Below are 21,254 nucleotides of genomic sequence, written 5' to 3' on the forward strand. Positions count from 1 at the left end.
AAATGTTAATCCTTTTGAAAAAGTAAAAGAAATTTGCTCCAATATATTGAATTGTTTCATCCGTAAACAGAATAAACGTTTTGAAGAAACTAAATATAAAGTTTTTGAGACATATTTTTGGTGAGAAAATGAATTTTGAAGTGATTTTCACCAAAAACATATCTCAAAAACTTATATGGATCACAGAAGTTTTAATTCAAAAACCAAATATCATTAATCAGTTTAATAACTACAAAAGAATTCTCATAAATTTATAATAACTATAAGCATTGTTAAATACTAGTCTACTCTAATTTTGAAATATATATTTTTTTTTAATAATTTTTTATAATTATAGATTTATTATTTTATGAATAAGCTAAATGTTTAGAAATATGTATTTTAATTAAATTTTATTTATAATAAATCTGAAGTTAAATATAAATTTACATTAATTTTTAATATATTATATATTGATTTTAGGTTAATTATGAATATCTTTTATATTAAACAATATATTATTGAAATAGTTTAATCATAATGTACTAAAAAAATCAACTTCTTAAAAATGCAAATTTTCTCTCAAAATTTGATTGATTCTTATTCAGGATAACTTTAAAGGTTAAATGGATTTATATTGATATTTAATATACCACATCTCAATTTCTTCTCTAAAAATTTAATTAGTATGCATGATATTTTTAAGTGTTAAAATGTATTTATATTTATATTTAAGATACCTCATCTCAATTTGTTCTCTCAAAATTTGATTAGGATGCATGATAGTTTTAAAAGTTAAAATGGATTTATATTGATATTTAATATACCACATCTCAAATTGCATGTTAAAATAAGAAACTAAATATACATCTATATCATATTTAATCTCACATTTACATTGAATAAGATGTTTTGACCATACTTTTTTTTCCTTTGCCCACACAAATATGTTATGTTATTAATTTATGATATATATATCTATGAACTCTATTGAGCATTAAAAAAATAAACATCTTCCTCATCTCCAATTATAAAATACATATTTTTAATAAAAATATATATAATATTTATTATTTATGATATATTAATATTTTTTTTTCTTTTATTATTAACATTAATTTTTTAAATAGGAGTAGAAAAAGAATTATTTGATTGGTTAAAAATTTATATTTATTAAAAATATATGTTTTCTAAAAAATTTTGTAATGTGATTAATCCTAAAAACAAATTTATTATCAATATAAATTATAAAACTCTAGGATTTAACAATAATGTTTTTATCACTAATCATCTTATTATATTTTATATTTTATATTTATTTTATTTTAAATTTTTCTATAATAAATTTTATAATAAAATCATATATATATATATATATTTATAAATTTAAGATTTTGAAAACTTTTAAATTAGAGTAATAATCTTTTTTGGAATATTGTGTTAAGGTTTGACAAAAGTCTAATATTTTGGGTGGACATTTTGTTCAAAAAAAAATTTATGCTATACTGTGTCTTCCCAACATGTTAGACTTTTTATTATTTCAACAAATTATTTTTCAAAAACATTTTTATTACAATATATTTACTTTTAAATTAATTTAATTATAATTTTAATAATTTAAATTTACAATTCCAAGTAAAACTTAAACTCAGCTTTGAAAATGGAAAATTTAAAGTTACGTGTAGCTGTATGTTGACTAAAGTTATTTTTCCTGTCTGGAGTTTATGGTTGATTTAGAGAACGCTCGTGTAGTTATACGTTCTCTAAAGATTTTTTTTTTAAAGAGATTATAGTTAATTTAGAGAACGATGGGCGTACAGAGAAACTATTTCTGTGGCATTTTGATTTATAAAACCATGTCCTTAGCAGTTAGATCCATGGAACCGAATTTTCCACGGTCGGAAATTAACGAAGTCCTCACAGTTTTGGATGAATAATATCCTACGCAGATGATTTACTAGGGTGACGTGTTTGGCCGCCAATAGAAACTGGGGCCGCCGGAAATTAAAGTTGAAAGGGAATATGGTGGGCGGAGCTTCATGTTCATTAGTGGTGTGTGGCGGTATATGCTACTAATCAAATAATGTATTTAGTGATATCTGACAAGTGGCATATACTGCCCGAGCATTATAACTCCATATATATTGAGAGGAGCCCACAGGCCGGCCAGCCAGGTAGGGCTATACTCAGGACCTAATGCTATACCTAATTTTTTTTTGTCGAATTTTTGTCCACCTTCCTAACCCTTTTTCTTTATTGATTGCGATCTTTGGATTCCGTATGAAAGCTACAACTTTATCGGAAGCCGCAGATTTCAACTTTAATCATAAAGGTTTTGTCTGTACTGAAACGTGTTCTGACTCCGAAGCCTCTTGGCACCGCCAGTCAAAAGAGAAGAAAATTAAAAAATACAATGAAGACTCCCATGTTCAGCTTTTAATTTTTCATTTAACTTTCTCATCAACATTGCTGATCACTATCAACGTTGCATAAACTATATTGTCCAGAGGCTATATTGGTTTCTCCCATTATTTGAAAATATGCTGTAAAAAATCTTGGGACAAAAGAGCGTGAAAAGGAAAGACATATGTAGCCCACCGGTCCATGTGAATGTTGGCATGAGTATTGGGCACACTTTAATTCTAAGAAACTTGACAGCGAGGGGGACCGGGACTGCTATTTCTACTGCCATCATCTGTGGCTCTTCTACTTCCAGCGCATATGCAATTAGGTTTACAGGTTCTGGTGGTCACGCACTGTACTACAAAGCAAGAAACAGCGATAGACTATTACACCCAGTGCATTGAACAACATATCATGGGCATGTTTAGTGTTCCGAATTCTCTAGTTTTATATAATGTTATATATTTCTCATCTGTTCAATTGACGGAAATTAGAATTTGCATTACAACAAGGAATTAAAGTGAGGCACTTTGTCGATTATTTCCAAGAGGGAAATGATTGGATGAGTCCAACCATAAGAATCTAATCTACGTTTATAAGCGAACTATAATTGAGAAATTGGCATAACCCCTATGCATTACGGGAAGATCCAGTTACATCCAAATTGACCGAATCTGCATTAACAGTCCAATCTAGTAATATAAATGGCCCACCACAAAGGACCATTTTTATCCTACACCCGTGTCCTTACAACAAAGGACGTTACTGGCTTTACGGAACCGGGGCTGAATTTTCCTAATTCATAGTATACTCCAAAGAGGTAGGATAATTAGTAAATTTGTTTTAAACCTTCCATTTATATATATATATATATTTTGCAATTTAATATTAAAAATTAAAATTTATAAAAAACAATGTAATATAATATAATATAATATAATATAATATAAGATAAGATAAAAAATAATATAATATTTTATTATATTTTCTTATTGAATATAAGCAGATTATTATTTTTTCATCTAAATTTTTATATTATGATCTTAAATGAAAAATCTTGACATATTTTTGTTGTCTTTGTAGTGTTGTATCAATATATGGAATTTCAAATATGAAGGTCCTTGCAATTCTAAATTCATGTTTATCTTTTCATATCTATTATGGTTAATTTATCCAATAACAAATGACATTCTATAGATATACTTTAATTGATATTATTATTTTTAAAAGGGAAAATTGATCTCTATCCACTTATACAACTATATTTGTTAATACAATTATGCTAGTATAGAATTAAAATAATATAATCATTATATATGTGTGTGTGTGAGAGAACATGATCTACACGGAGAGAACTAAGTTTTTCATATTAATTTTTTTCTTAAATGAAAATTTGTATTTTTTATTACTTTTCAAAGTTGGCTAAGAAATATTTCAATTGCATTTTGCAAACACGTATCTTCACATAAGGTTTTTTTCAATTATTTAAATAAATTAGAAAACCAAGCTTACCCTTTTGAAGGTGACTCATAAACATAGATAGTGGTATTTTTTGAAATTTTTTCCTTTTGTATATTTTATGCTATTGATTTTCTAATTAGCCTCTTTGAAACCGTCCAAAAAAATTTCAAGCATTATGTTTAAAATAAATTAGATGAAAAATATCATATCAATTCGAAAATTTCAAACTCATATGTCATTGTATAGAGGATTCATTCATGAATCCAACATGATCAACTTCGCCAAATAAGTACAAAATTTTCCCTAAGTCCACTAGGGTACCAAATGGTGCTACAGAAAATTTTCCAGAAGGGGTGCTGAAATTGCGCATTTTAAGACCTCAGGAGCTCGATTGAGTGCTTAAATTTTAAATTCAAATAGCTCGATCAAGCCCTTAAAAACTTCTTGATCCAGCTACTCGATTGAGTCCTCTTTTTTTCACCTAAAAACCTCCTCTCTTGCTAAAATGTGTGAAGTAGCTACATGCTATCACCCTATTATGTTTTCAAAGTTGGGTACATGAGCAAGTTTTCCTTTCCTCAAAACCCTGGCCTTTCTCTTAATACTAAAAAAACATTTCTCCATGGAAAAACACCTAACCATCTCAATCAATATTTTCATTTTGATAGTCTTTCTTTTACCTTACCATTGATTCTTACTACATTGCACATATACATGTAGCCTTTAAACCTAGACCTCTCAGTTCTCTGCATATTACATTGTATTATAATCTCTATAATGGGTGCTTATTTTTTTTATTGATTTTGCAAGAGAGGATGTACATGTCCAAGAAACGAGCTTACAAAGCTCTAATCTTTGAGACGTGTAATGAAGAAGAACCCAATAATTTTGTTGGGCCTGAGATGTAGAACTATCCATGTTTGATAAATAAATTCACCACATATGCATGGTCAAATACATATAGAATATTTCATAGAGAGAATTCAGTCATAGGTGACCTAGATTCAAAAATATACAAGACTACTAAGAGTTCCTGGATGCAAAAAGTGGATTCACATCCATTTGTGCTTCCATGTGCTGAAACTATAGAATGTCTTGTGAAACATGTAAACCTTGAAAAATACATGATAAAGGATAGTTGTTAGAGGCCCATTTCTTCTTTCATTGCCTCTAAGATAAAAATTTATTATGAGCTTCCTAGGGAAGAACTATGCTTAGATAAAGACTTGTTGATAAACCTTAGGAGTTTGCCTAGGTATTTGCTCAAGACATAGTGGAATAGTAGGAGGAGTTTTAGAACATGGGAGAATAAATAATATCCTATGAATATGTTGTAGACAAAATTTCATTTAGTGGTCACCATGTTGCGCTAGTTTTATGGTCGATTCAATGTTGAAACCTTCCATGAAGGTTGGATTCTATTCGTGTACACTATATCAGTAGAAGGGAGGATTTTCAACAAGGTTGACATATTATCAGCCTCTCTGCAATATATTATTAAATAGACTTAAAACCCTAAGAAAGTTAAACAACATCAAACTTCATGGCCTCCTATCTCCTAGACATAATCGTTGCTAAGATAGAATTCCCATCTTTAAACTAAAGATGGACAATTCACAAGGAGGAAATCCATATTCATTGCAAAATCCTCCGTGAGAATCACTATATACTGATGTATGCACATATTTTTGAAGATTTTCTAGTTCCCTTATATGAGGCTTTATTCAATGAAAATGCTCCATGTATGTTTAAAAGGTCTAGACACGTAGTACCCCCAATCCATTACTAGTTTGTGGACTAGGATGGCACTTACATTTGAGTCTTTGGAGCAACTAAATTTCCCCACCTACTTCCCATATTTGTAACTGATATAGTGGTGCTTCAAGAAATAACTTACTAGGTTTACACAGGGTTAGGTGGAGCTCTCTTATAGATGACAAAGTATCCTTGGCCACACATGACTTTCCATGTGTGAGAATATGAGTTAAAGGATATCAAGAGAGGCATTTATGCTTTTATGTTTTGGGAATTTGACATTCCATAAGTATGATCCAACATCTGCAATAGTTTATCATTACAGATAATGCAAGTATAGGTGGGAGTACCAGTTAGAGATTTAAGCAGAGGAAGAAGAGTAGAAGAATGGTTTAAATTTATTTAAAGCATTAAGCTTTAAAGTATAATTCTGAGGTATTATTCTTGAAAATGCACTATGCATGTTGGTGGGTCAATCACTATAAAAAGGATAATTATTCTAGAAATGTTGATTGTTCAGAGAGGAAGACTTAAGGTAAGTCAATAGTCTTAGATAAATAGGTGTGGGTGGTGGATTTAAGTAAATTGTAATATTTCATTGCTAAATTTATTTCGATTGTAGATTATAGAAATATTTCAGAATTTAATGGACAAGACAGATAGATGCTTCTTGTTGTAGAATATAACTAGGTTCGGTCTTCATAATGGCTTGTAATTATGAATTTATGAAGAAGAAAAATATAATGTATTTTGTAATACCTTCATCACGGGTTTCATGAGAAATGAGTTTTATTATAAGTCAAAGACTTCTTCTTGATGTCTTTAGGAGTTTTCCGCCTTGTCAAAAATATAATTAATAAGTCATGTATATAAAGTCATGTTACACATGGGATAGACATGTCATTTTATGTAAAACATTGCACTCAAAGACATTGTCACTATCCCACTTGCGGTCAGCTAAATGAAAAACTATATTCTCGTGGTGAAGAAGTCGTCTTACCTCCATGATCGTATGTCAGCCGAGATAACAAGAGTAAGTCACTATATAAAGAGTGACTTGACCTCATTGTAGCACCAAGCAATTCAAATATCTCATCGACAACAGTGCAGATCTCAGTGCAAAGTGACAAGGGTAATGAAGTGAGGAAGAAAAGCTTCAACAGTGTGTAAGTGTCTCATCTCTGCAATATTAACGAAGGACCAACGAAGGACTGAAGACTGTCTCATCTTCAAAAAGGATCGAAGACTGTTCTAAGACAATAGTCATTCAGTTGAGGGCTATAACAAGTGTGGAATAGTGCTGGAGGAAACCGAGACTCAAAGACTCTTTTGGACCGAAGAAAGAGATCAGTGAAGACCGAGACTCTGCCATACAGTGTGAAGGAGAAAAACTGTGTCAAAAACTACGAGATGAAGACCAAGACTCTGCCATACAATGCGAAGGAGAAAGACTATGTCAAAGGCTATGTCAAGGACTGTGAGAAAGAGATCGAGACTCTCTAGGTGATAGTGCCATATAGTGTGATGAAGAAGGACTGAAGTATCAATGTCGAGGAATGAAATATATAGTGACAAATGCCTTGAAGGTGAACTTGTGTCAAGTATCTTTGTCAAGGGTCTTGGTTTTTTTCAATTGAAGTATCTATAAGACAAGTCTTTGCAGGTTTTCCCCTCAAGAGGAGAGGTTTTATCCCTCACTTGGAGCCTAACTATTGTGTCACTGATGTTATTGTTTTGATAGTTGGTTGATGTATTGAACACTATAATAATGATGAACAAAGATAATAAGTAAAGATGTTACACAAGAAGTTATCATGTAAGAGAATTTAAATTAATGTTTGCCCTAACAAATTCTCAACATGGTATCAAAGCTATGGTTCAGTCAAGGGCATTTAGTTATAGTGACACACCAAGAATGACATCTAAGAAAATCTAGCATATCTCTATATAATCCATAGTCTCGGGCTAGGTTGAATTACAATCATAGTATACATTAATCACGTGTTCGGATCCTCTCTATACTGAGATACCTCCCTCAGTCTCGGTTCAGTGATACACAATTCTCAACATACCTTTACAAGTATAGGCATTGGAATTTGAATGGTCTACATGCTGGCTTAAGTTCGGATTCTAACCACAGTTTGGATAAATTCTCAGTATAAAAATGACATTACTCTCAGATCCTTTCAAGAAATATCTCAGAATCACGGTCAATAAGATGGGTAAACGTTCGATGGTACTATAGTGATATTTCTTCACTGTATAGGTGACATTTGACAATGGTATAACCTTTGTAATAAGAAGTCTGAAACAACGACAGTATTAATACCACAGAATGTCACAGTAATATGCCACACGATGTTGCTCAGTGTCAAGAGTAATCTCATCATTCACCTTTCTATTGCTAATTTATTACAATTGATCTCAAATAGTGATTGGTTCGACCTATATGACAATACCATAAGATGATCGGTGTCATATGTCATATCAATGATCATAAGAATCAAAAGTATGAGGATTCAAAGTATCTCAAGGATCAAGTTATCTCAAAAACATATAGTCTGATGCAGTTTGGGTAATATCATAATCATGCTATGGTGCTTGGCGCATGACAGTGCAAGGTCTTAAAGGAATTCTTGTAAAAGGATTTCAGTTGTGTCATGCTAGGTAGCTCAAGCAAGGATCTCCTTCAAGGAAGCATCAAGGTGAAGATCTCCTCTTCATGTGCCAAGTAAGTATATTTCATGTTTATAATCAATCCTTGGTTTAAATGACTTCGTTTTGCAAGGAAATGAATACATTGGTTGGGTAATCGAAGGTCCTTGCATGAAATAAGGAGGATAGTCATAGTCCTCAAAGATAAGAGAAGCCATTGAGCATATGAATCAAAAATGGTCTCCTCTGAATTCATAGGAACATAATCTTAAGGTTCTCTCACAAAAAAATATTCGAGACATCAAAGAGATATATGATGCAATAAAGCAGGTCATATTGAAGGTATCAAAGAATGAAGGGATATCTTCCTAAAATCTCAACTGTGAGATTAGGAGAGATCATAAGAATATAATCACCATTAGATAATAAGAAAGGTAACAAATTTCCATGGGACAAGAGAGTTTCCTCATTCGACAACTTGTGGGTTCTATGGTAGATGGAAGAAGACAAGTTGAGGACAAAAGTGTTGAAGATTAAAACACTCAAACATTTTCAGAAAGGAAAGGGAAGTCTAGAAAATTTGGTCTTCAGAAAATAAAGAAGAGTATAGCTAAGATTCAATGCTATATGGAAAGGAAGCTCATATCATTGGAAAGATGGAGGAAGCTGAGGAAAAAGACCAAGGAAAGTGGGAGTAACATATCTCTACTATGATTAAGATGGCCTCCCTCACAAAAGGATATTATCATAAGCTCCTAAATATTTTGTTATAGATATGACCATGATAAATAATAAGATGCATTGCGACATCATGGAAGCATTAGAAACAAGAGCTCGTGACATCACCATCGGGAATCATGAATGACGGATGGAACAAAACCCATGGCAGTCAAACATACATGATATAACTCTTGGGAACCTCATTGGAAATTTAAGGAAAGGAACAAGTTACCCAGCACAAGGCTCATCATACATCAAGTAAAAAAGAAACATCTTCCAGATGGGAATATGCAAGATCCTCAAGATTCTCTAATGGAATCCTCATCAGAGGGTTCACTAATCTAGAGAGGAAGCAAGCATTTCATCAGAAAATCCAACTTGTGGAATTCATAGGTGATGTTATGATGACATAAGAGATGAAGCAGATCAAGGGGTTTAAGACACTTCAATCAAGTTGCTAGAATAAGCCTAGATGACCTAAAGGTAAAATGAGGTATGTATGCCTGTATTTAATATTATAAAGTCATGCCATATGGTTGTAGGTAACATTGATCACTACTATTTTGAGAGGCATGATCAAGGGAAAAGGATCTCCTACTCTAAAAGGATGCAGGAAGGCATAAGTCACACTAGACAAAATCAATATAATATGTCCTCATATGAAGTATGAGGTGGTTGAATACAATTAAGGATCTCTAATTGGAATATCCTGGAAATGGATTGTGTAAGAAAGGAATAGATCATGAGATATGCAACCATGATGAAGGAAATCAACATTTAAAAGACCAAGAAGATTTTACTAGAAAATCTCCCGAAAAGATATGAAGACTTTGATGAGAGTCTGAAAAAGATGGAAACCTTGACAATGGGTATCTTTGGGAGATGTGTCAACATGTATGCGGGATGCTAATACCTACAGGAAGATGTCATGATGAAAATCCAACTCGTAAGGTACTATTTGATTTAATGTTATGTTTTGATTTCTTGAATAATATCTAGATGAGTTCATGCAGGGCTACTGGAACAAGAGATGTAAGAGAAAGTACAACTAGCATTCATGGGGTGGATGCAAATTTCAGGAGAAAAAAAAATAACAAAAACAAAAACAAAACAAAACAAAACAAAAAACAAAAAAAAACTTGATGAGAAAGAAGTAGCCATATGAAGAATATTCCAGATATGTACCAATAAGGCCATTTTCCATGAAGAAAGGAATGACATGAAAAACCAAGGAGGAAAATGATAAATGACTAATGCCCTACAAGGAAGAAGCTCAATTGAATTTCATGACATCAAGAAAAGAAATTGATCAAGTAGCTCAAAGACCCATGAAGAAGAAGTTATTGATGAAAAGGAGATTACCTAGTTAAGAGGGACCTCTAACAAGTCCCTAACTAAGAGGGATCTTGGGCAAGTTCTTAGCCAGAAGGAGCTTGGGTACATTCCTTTACAGGAACGGGCATATCTTCCCTAGTTGAGAGGGAGAGATAGCCACAACATTCTTGTCTTCACTTGGGAAGAAAGCATGAAGGATTGGGTAATCATCTAGAATCTAATGCTCTTTGAGGATGTGTAGGGAATCCAAGATAAGAGTAGGCAAGAGGATCGGTATTCTTTGATGGTTGGTAACCCAACATAAGAATAGTCCTAGAAGGTCATACTCAGTGAACACCCGTGTGGGTATGTACCTTGAGAGACAAAAATGAAGGTGTCTATAGTCATTGGTCTCGCCAACATTGTAGCTCATGGTCTCGTGGAGAGATGGAGCTGTTAGTAAAGGCCTTTCACTATGACAATGTTGGTTGATATGATGCTACACATATCGGATTACCAATCAGATTCTTCTTATGAGATTCTTCAGATAGAGAGTAACCATGTACCATTATGAATACCTCCCTAGTTAACAGGGAGTGTTGTAGAATGTAACTAGCTTCAGTCTTCATAATGTCTTGTAATTATGAATTGATGAAGAAGAAAAAGATAATGTATTTTTAATACTTGCATCATGGGTTTTATGAGCAAGAAGTTTTATTATAGGTCAAATACTTCTTCTTGATGTCTTTAAGAGTTTGTCGTATTGTCATAAATATAATTAAAAAGTCATGTATATAAAGTCATGTTACACATGTGGAAGACATGTCATTTATGTAAAAAGTTTTATTCCAAGACATTCTCACTATCTCTAGTGGTCGGTTTAAAGAAAAACTATATTCTGCTGGTGAGGAAGTTGTATTACCTCCAAGATCATATGTCATCCTAGAGAATAAGAATAAGTCACTATATAAAGAGTGACTTGACCTCATCGTAGCACCAAGAAATTCAGACATCTAATCAACAATAGTATGAATCTCAATGCGAAGTGACAAGGGTAATACAGTGATGAAGAAAAGCTTCAACAATGCGTAACTATCTCATCTCTGCAATATTAACAAAGGACCAATGAAGGACTGAAGACTGTATCATATTTGCAAAATACCGAAGACAGTTCTAGGACAATAGTCATTCGGTTGAGGGCTATAACAATAGTGGAATAGTGATGGAAGAAACTAAGACTCGGAGACTCTTCTGGACTAAAGAAAGAGATCAGTGAAGACCGAAACTCTTCCATACAGTGTGTAGGAGAAATACTGTGTCAAAGACCATGTTAAGAACTGCGAGATGAAGATCGAGACTCCGCCATACAGTGTGAAGGAGAAAGACTGTGTCTAGGAATGTGAGATAGAGAGTGAGACTCTCTAATGAACAGTGCCATATAGTGTGATGAAGAAGGACTAAAGTATGAATGCTAAGGAATGCAAGAGATAGAGACAAATGTCATGAAGGTGAAATTGTGTCAAGTATCGTTGTCAAGGGTATTGGTATTTGTCAATTTAAGTATCTATAAGAAGAGTCTTTGCAGGTTTTCCCCTCAAGAGGAGGGGTTTTAGCCCTGGCTTGGAGCCTAACTATTGTGTCACTGATGTTATTTTTTTGATATCTGTTTGATGTACTGAACACTGTAATAATGATGAACAAAGATAACAAGTAAAGATGTTACACAAGCAGTTATCATGTAAGAGAACTTAAATTAATGTTTTCCCTACCGAATTTCCAACCCTTGTTCCATCACATTAGACCATATGCATATTGTGAGCTAATTCACTTGAGTATGACTAAGTAATGTGTTCTAATTCTCTAACCCTGTTTCTAGAATATATGAAGGTTTCCACATATGTTTGTATTTTAAAAGTTGTTGAACAAGAAAATAGTTGTAACGAGGATTGTGTTGTCGTAACTAATTGGATCCTTCACCACGAACTTTGATTGTTCACTACATAAACATTAATAAGTCTAGAAAAGGCCTGGATCCAAGATTTTTTTTATGAAACACATTATTGACAATTCGAATGGGATTTAGGCATATATACTGAGAGGAGTGTACACAACAACTAGACAAATAAAAGGTTCCTCAATGTTGACTGAAACAGAAACATATTGATCCACGTCTAGCAATTCTTCATCAAAGCATTTGCAGTCACACTGATGTGCTTGTGAGTATTGGGATATATGAGTTGCTTCTTTTGTATGAATTTCATAAAATTTTAATCGCTTTATCATTACGCCCAACCCTATATTACCAGATACACTAAACGATGGGAAAGTTGGGGCATATTTTAACATCTGTGCATTTTCACTTTCCAAACGGTCATTCTTTTTATCACCTTTTTACCACCTTTGTCAAATTTAGATAAATATTCGATACACACAGTGGTGCGACCTAAGGAATCTATTAATAATGATTAAGTTTTGTGGATCTGGGTCCCTATTGCTAGGCATGATACCTATTGGACCCATTTCACCCTTCATGTTGTGTTTAAGTCTGGTTTTGTATATGGTTTTATTCTAAGCACACTGAATATATTCAATTTCGTTAGAGGTAACTTCAAAGATTCATCCTTGGGACTTTTGGAGGAAAATGTTATTACCTCTTTTACTTTTAAAGCTATACCATACTGGACATCTAAATTTCTAACAAATTTCATGCCTAAAGCATGGCTAAAAATTATCCATCTTGGACTATTTTTATCCTAAACCTTCCTCCTTACCACAAAGGATGTTACTAGCTTTATGGAACCAAGGATGAATTTTCCAAATTCACAGTAGACTCCAAGTGAGGTAGGATAATTAGTCAATTTGTTTCAAACCTTTGATTATATATATATATATATATATATATATATATATATATATATATATATATATATATATATATATATATATATATATATAGATAGATATATATTGCAATTTAATATTAAAAAATAAAATATATAAAAAAAAACATAATATTTTATGATATTTTTTATTTAGTGTGGGACAAATAATTTAATAATCTAAACTTTTATTTTGTGATCATAAATGAAAGTTGTTGATATATTTTTGTTGGCTCCTCTGTATCAATAGATGGAATTTCAAATATCAAGTTCCTTGCAATTCTAAATTCATGTTTATGTTTTCACATTTACTTAATATAATTAGGAAATTATCATAAAACTATCGAACAACAAATAACATTACACACACACACACACACACACTTACCTTAATTGATATTATTAATTTCAAACCGGAAAATTGATCCCTATCAACTTATACAACTATATTTGTTAATATATTATGCTAGTATATAATTAAATTAATGCAATAAAAAATTAGAGAGATAGAGAGAGAGAATTACTTGTTTATCTATTTTTCCACACTGGTCTACCACTAAGGAAACTAGAATAGAAGGAGAGTTTCGGTCCAAAAATTAACAAAGAGAAAGTGTTGGTTATACCAATTGCTTCCCAACATGATGATATCTAGAAAACTCTATAAGATAGCTAATCAAGCATAAACAATAGTACAAAAAGCTAACATAAATTGATAAAATAAAGATAACAAAACCATGGGCTTGAGCTGCGAAATTGTTAGTGATAAGGGTGACTCAGGAGGAGGTAGAGACTTCTATTAGTTATACAAGGGTCCCCAGTGAGGTTGATCTTTTGACCTTGTTTAGGAGGACCTCAATTCTAGCTAATTTGAGAGTCATGTCTCTATCCTCAAGGCCTAAGTTCCAATGCTGCAACTATAATTCATCAAACTACATTATAATCTCTCTCTTGGTCAAGTTATGTTCCAAGAGGACATTGCTAAGTGAGGATTTGATTTTCCAATATATTCATTTGTGCATAAATATTGATTCTAGTAACTCCAGGTATGACCTAGATCAGGCACGTAAGAAATAATTGAAGCTATACTGTACATAAATGTATTTCTCCCTATTTGTCTGGAACTTAGGCTCACCCTAATCAATTTCGTGTCGAATAAGCTCTAGAGTTTGGGATTGATATCATCTAGCAACATTGTCGGCCAAAAGATGAGAACATACATTATATTCCCCCTACTTAAGAAGCCTCTATGACCTTGTTCACTTTGGCATGACAAGGAGAAGGACATAGGCGAGGAAGTGAAAGTCTAAGGGAAAAGGGGGTTATTGGGGAAATCAAGGAAGGAGAAATAACAAAGGGGAAACCCCACATGATAATGGAAAAGAGCTAGATCAAGGAGAGGACTGAAAGGAAGCAATGGAATGCCTAAAGCAAGTGGAATGTCAAGGCTTGGGGTGGGGAATGACAAGGTCATGAGAGGGCCTTAAAGCATACCAAAAGTAGAAGCATGAAGTCTAGAAGAATTTCATCTAAATAACATAGGCAATAACAAGAGCATTTGCTCGCGAGACACTCAAACAACCAACAACCCAAACTTCTTTGCTAGCATAAAAAACCATTTATTATGGAGAAAATACCCTTTAAAGTTCACGATCAAAGGTTGATATACCTAATAATTGTCATCACTCTAAAAAATGTTAGCTTGGGAAGTGAGGACCAGGAACAGGACAATGCATCCAAGCCCACATGCATCAATTTTCAAACACCAGGGAAAGAGCATTGCTAGCCAAGGTAAATTGTGCTACTAACTATTTTTCCATTTTAATATTTGACACTATCAACAAGGTGATATAGTAAAAATAAATGGAGGAGGTCAGGTCAGGAGGTAGTACACTTGCCTCCCCTAAAGGAAAAGAAACAATGAAACAAAGATAGAAATGCACTCTAGTGAGAAAGAGAACCTCGACAAAGACATGCAATCTACAATCTATCGACATGAACATTGAAATGAGATAGAGTTCAACCATAGTCCCAGACATGTAGCTATTGAGAGAATTCAGTGGAGAAATCACCAAGAGCCATAAATGTGTCATGTAGATTACCATCATTCAAACTGATTGCAGGTGAGTTCATTGGATAAATGGAGGGTGGGATGACCACACCTCCCCCCTTGTTTGAGTGGGGTGCATGGAAAATTTTATGGATGGAAGTTTATCTTAAAGTTTAACAACCTGGGTGAATCTTACTAGTCACTAATATCCAAATTTTAAATTGTTTGATGATAATTTTGTAAAAATGTTTAGATTTATATTTATTTTATATTAGACAATATATAATATTAGCTATTTTTAAGGTAGAATAATTTTATACTATAAAATTTGGGTGAATTCATTTTTAGAAAAATGGAAATTTAGGAATATCTTTTTTGGAAAAAGCATGGAATATTAGCCCACCTCCAAATATTAGCCCCTAAAATTTTCCATGGTGAGGTGATTACTATGGTTGTGTGCCCCTCCACTTAATTTCTTGATTTATCACCCCATTTGGGGCAGTATTTCTGCTACTAGAAGAAGATTGAGCCTAATCTTTTGCGAGCAAAGAGAGAAAATTATTTAGAAGTGGAGAGGTAGAAGCTAAAGCCCAAGGGAAGGAAAGTGAGAGATTCTTGACGGAGTATACTAGATTCGTGAGGCAATCTACCACTTTACGAGTAAGATTGGGAGAATGTTACCCAACATTTTGTATCCAAAGTGTCATACACAACTAAATCGTATTCAAAAAAATAAAAAGTCATGCCAAGCATACAAAATTCTTAAATTTTTCTTTCATTGCAATTATTTTTGTTTTTCAATATTCAATTTTATTCATCCTCTTTTTTCATTATTTTTAAAAATACTTCAATTTATATCATATCAAAATATCAATTAAAATTTTAAATTTTAATTAAAAATGGACATATTTAATTTAAAAATTAACAATTTTATAAGCTTAGTCTATTTTATAGATGAAATAAGTTTTTTCAGAGCATTTTTTGCTTCTTAATTTTAACCAAATTCTCTCAAAGATTTTCAAAACTTGAGTTTAATTTTTTTAATTTGTAGAATTCCAGTGCCCTGGGGTTTTTCAAGATGCTACATCTATTTATGTATTCAAAATTGTATTTTAAACAAACAAAAATCAAAATCTTACTTCAAATTGTATTACGAGAGATTCCAGTGAAGAAAGATATTTCATGTATAAATTAGACTATTTCATGTATAAATTAGACTATGCCCAGTAATATAAACTAGCAATTGCACCAAATGTTGCAAAGGAAATGAAAAAAACATGTGAACCCTAATTGAAATCCAAATTATTTCATGATATCCCATCTTTTAGATACCCTGCATCTCAGTGCCGATGATATTTTCCACTCCCACTCCATGAGATCATTTGTCATCATGTTCTCATTTAATTAATCTCTTGAAAACTTCTCAATTGCGCTTGACATTAGGCTAAAGGATAATTAAGAAAGATTATGCACACAATATGAACTCTCTCATCACTCCCTAGATATTTCACCTTCTTCAATCTCTTCATATTTTTTTTGTTTCCCTTGATTCCTTCCACCAAAAAGGTCCTTTTGTGATTCTGCCAAAAAAGCTATTATTTCCACAGCAACAGACTACTTTTCAGCTAAATCTTGTTTTCTTTTCTTCTTTTAACCATGATCTTCTTGTGACTAAATCATGTTTTCGTTTCTTCTCTTTACCATGATCTTCTCGTAACTTATGATTAGGTCTCTTTCCTCTACTTGTATCCTACATATCAAGTCCCATATGCAAGGGAGAGTTTGAAAAGGATCAAAAACATCAAGGTGCACATTATCCAGACACCCAGTTAACATCTCAAGGCGGCAACTTACTGTAAGATCAGGTAACGAATTTTGAAGAAAATGAGTTGTTTCTTGTGCATTTAAGGTTGTCGTAGGACGTGCTACCAATGCATGAACAAACAAAACTTAGTCGTCGATAGGGAATTGTCCAGGGATCTATTTTTTTGTGCTAGCAATGCATGAACAAACAAAACTTTGTCGTCGATACGGAATGGTCCAGGGATCTATTTTCTTTTGGCATTTGTAGTAAATAGTAATAATCATTTTCATATGAAATCGATTAAATTTGCGTTGAGCCAAACTTGAAACTTCAAGCTCTAAAAATCAATGTGATTAGCATGCACAGGGGAAAATGGTGGGGAGAGTAAAATAATGAATCAAAGATACCTAAAATTGGAAAATGTTGTGCCCTCTTTAAAATTTTCTATAACCCTAATACCTACTATGGATTGAAGTACATGCAACAAGTATTTTCATAAATAAATTGAATGCTACGATAAAAAAGGAATTCATATAACCTCTTCTAGAATTAAAGACTTATGTCCCTCCAAGTTTCCAGAAAAGGGAGTGCAAGAGGAAGGAAACACACATGGGATGTATGGAAACACCCCAATTCATTGACATGGGAGCCGTTAATATCTTTAGTATAAGTCAATTCTCTAAAATTATAAATATAAATATAATAATGATAAAATCCCACAAAACAATTTATCCCATACAAACTTATTGTTGTACAATCTTGTGGATACACTTTATCTTTTCAACCCTAAAATCCTTAAAACTATTAAATTTACTGAATATTAAACTGTAAATAAATATGATATTCTACTTTTCCAATAATATTAAAACCAAGGTCATACATCTGAAAATAATTAATAACAATGTTAAAAGTTTAAATAAAAAAATATGATAAATGGAAAATATAGAACTATTATTCACCAAATTCCCACATCTTAAAATAATTAATAACAATGTTAAAAATTTAAATAAAGAAATATAATAAATGGAAAATATCGAACTATTATTCACCAAATTCCCACGCTCAACCATATGAAATTAAATGATTTTTTAAACTCAACCATATGAATTCGATAATAATTTGCTAATTAATTTATAAATGGAAAACACGTACGGGTAAAGTCCGTCTATGTCTTTCTTCCGTAAGGGAATTTGATAATTAGATCATTTAAGTTATAAATTATATAAAGATATAAACTGATATTATTGTTATTATGTCGTATTAAATTTCACAGTTATAATCGTATATTAAACTTATATATTGAATTCATTTGTAAATCTTTTATTAGATTTTATGAACTTGTATATTAAAGATGAAGCTTATAAATTATATGCTTGTAATTATTTTTGAAATGTCGTCATTAAAGTCTAATGTATAACAGAAATTATAAATTTTATTTTTAAAATAATAAAAATGTATTTATATTATTTGTGCTTGCTCCACTGTATCTATATTTCATCTTTTTAAAAATCCGTTGTATCGGCATCTGGTTTTGAATACAAAACCTGGTAACCTTCGTCTTGCTTTTTTCCACATAACAGCTATAATGCTTCAACCGCAACTAGTGAACTTGACTTCTCAGAATGTTATATCCACGATTTTAAATCTTAGTTCTATGCCCTAAATTTAAGCTTGAGATTGTCCATTTATTAGTAGTTTAATCCTCATCTTACTTGCAATTATTACTGAACTATAGTGCTGGACCCACACCTAGTGAACCCAACTGCTTCAACGTCTGTATCCATGACTGTAAAGTTAAACATTAGCCCTATGCTCTGAGGTTAAATTTAAGTTGGTACATTTATAAAAAAATTAATCTAATCTTATTTACCATTATTACTCAATATCAATGGACATTCAAGCACTTCCACTTACTTAATTTGTCCTGTTGGTTGGATTTCCATTTTTGAAAATTGAAGAAAGTTTTAAACAAAGTAGAACAACTTCTATAATAGAATCTAGATATCCTTGTATAACATTATCAACGTTTTCAAGATTACACTTTGGAAAGCCAACCATCAATCTATATTTATTTGAGAAATTCTAAAAAAATCGTGATTCTTTTGCATTCATAGTGCTCTTTGAAAGTATGACATGCAGCCATTGTGGGAAGGTTATTACACGAACCAAAAATTACCATTTATGTTGTTGCTTCTGTTCATTCACAAAGGCACTTGAGCTATATGCTAGTGTATTATATTCCTCAATAAGTCTACGTTGAAGGTTGACCATGTTGCTGGCATAGTTTGTACTTTCCAGGGAGAGTAATTGGAGAAACAAACCAAGTCATCAAAGCTACAAGATTATTTGTATAGACATTTTGCATCTAGTGGCATTCCAAAAGGCATGCATTATCTCACTCTTTGGTTAGCAGTTGAGTACTCCTCCAATGATCAATCAATGATCAATCCCAGAGACAACTATCAACCCTTGAATTGGTTCATACCATCACTTTGTTCTGGCAACTGACAATGTACTTGCAGAATTTGTGGTAGTTGCATCAACTATAAGAGCTTCATCCAACAGAGAAAAAGATAGTCTTTCATGCCATCATATACATAAATACATATGCAACAATGTTTTCATGGTTTGCTTTGAATAATCTTCCACCTTCCATTATAGAGGTAAAAGGAGTGCATCAATTTGACTGGTTGACAAAAGATAATGTGCTTGTCTCGGAAGCAATGGAGACTCATATTGAAATCCAAAGGTACTACCATGGAGACCATGTTGTTGGGACAAATTTAAATGACTCTCCAATGATTGTAGCTTCCAAACTGCAAGATCGAAGCCTAAAGTGCATATCAATAATGAATCACTTAGGCATCTATCTTCTGGAGGTAATTAAAATTTAGAAAATCTAAAAGCCTGATAGCAATATTTTAACTTTTCTTTTTTTCATATTAGATAAATTAATTAAGTGTAGACTTCTTTTGACTAGGAACATTATCAAAATAGAATTAGAGCACCACCTAATTGGGATATTTCCTCTTTCATGCATTTCCTTTAGAGAATGATGTTCGTGTCTATGTATATGTTTTAAAGTTTACTGAAGTTTAGCTCATTTTTGTGAACCACTCTTCCCAAACCTCCATAAGGTTATTTTTTTCGATGATGACATAGTTGTTCAACATGATTTATCTCCCCTATAGGATATTGACATTCATGGCAAGTTTAAAGGAGTAGTTGAAACATGTAGAGGTGATGACCACTAGGTTATGTCCAAATGATTTAGAACTTATTTGATTTTCTTTCATCCCCTTATATCAAATAATTTTGATCTAGAACAATGCGCATGGGCATGTGGAATGAACATCTTTGATTTTCAAATCTGGAGAAAGACAAACATTTGGGAAACTTATCATTATTGGCTTAAATAAGTAAGTTGAATGCTATCCTTGTTTGTTGAATTTTTTTATGAAGCTTAGATTATAAATTTTGGATTACCATTAGTATTCTATATCTATATCTACTAGTTAATAGTTCGATAAGCATGTACATGGTATTTTTGCATAATCTAAATTCCAATCTCTTTGAAATTTAGGGATTCTACCAGCAACATTGATTGCATTTATTGGTAATGTTCATCATATTAATCATGCTTGGCATATGTTGCAATTGGGATACTAGCCTTCAACAAATTTCAATAATGTTTGAAAAGTTGTTTTATCCACTACAATGGCCACACAAAGCCATGGCTAGATATTGTCTTCCCCAAGCTAAGACCATTGTTGACAAAATGTCTAAATTACTCCAAAGAGTTTATTAAAAATTGTCCTATTTTGGAGCCCTAGTTTTCACTTTTAGTAGGTTATTTTCATTCAATCTATTCATTTATGTCACTTTGTACATGAGTGGCTTGAGGGAAAGGGTGAAATAACCAACAATTTTTCCTGAATTTTTTCCCAATAAGCACAGGTACAATGAAGGCTCACATTACATGAGACATTCAATATGTTTTCCTTATTGTTCCTTTTTAGTTCTTTTTTAGCGTCAGTAAAAGTTGAGAAAATAGTGCTAATGGTAAATTCATCGAAATTGATATTTGTGGCAATTTAGGTTCTTGTTGAAAAGCAATTGCTGAGAAATTGCATTCAAACATTCAATTCGTTTGTATCAACGCAATCATTCTTCAATGAAACCATTCAACCAAATTTATGGGTGCCATTTTTCTATGAGAAAGCATTGCTTTCCTCTC

The 21,254-nt window shown here is 32.2% G+C and overlaps 1 pseudogene; it reads left to right on the plus strand.

Moving 5' to 3' along the window:
* The window catches only part of LOC149220322 (putative galacturonosyltransferase 13), a 39,906-nt pseudogene extending 19,056 nt beyond the window's left edge, over window positions 1-20,850 (plus strand).
* The last annotated feature ends 404 nt before the right edge of the window (window positions 20,851-21,254 follow it).

The sequence above is a fragment of the Pinus tabuliformis genome, chromosome Q (assembly GCF_031772625.1).
Source record: "Pinus tabuliformis cultivar Carrire ecotype Pingquan chromosome Q, CPIR1, whole genome shotgun sequence".
Classification (NCBI taxonomy): Eukaryota; Viridiplantae; Streptophyta; class Pinopsida; order Pinales; family Pinaceae; genus Pinus; species Pinus tabuliformis.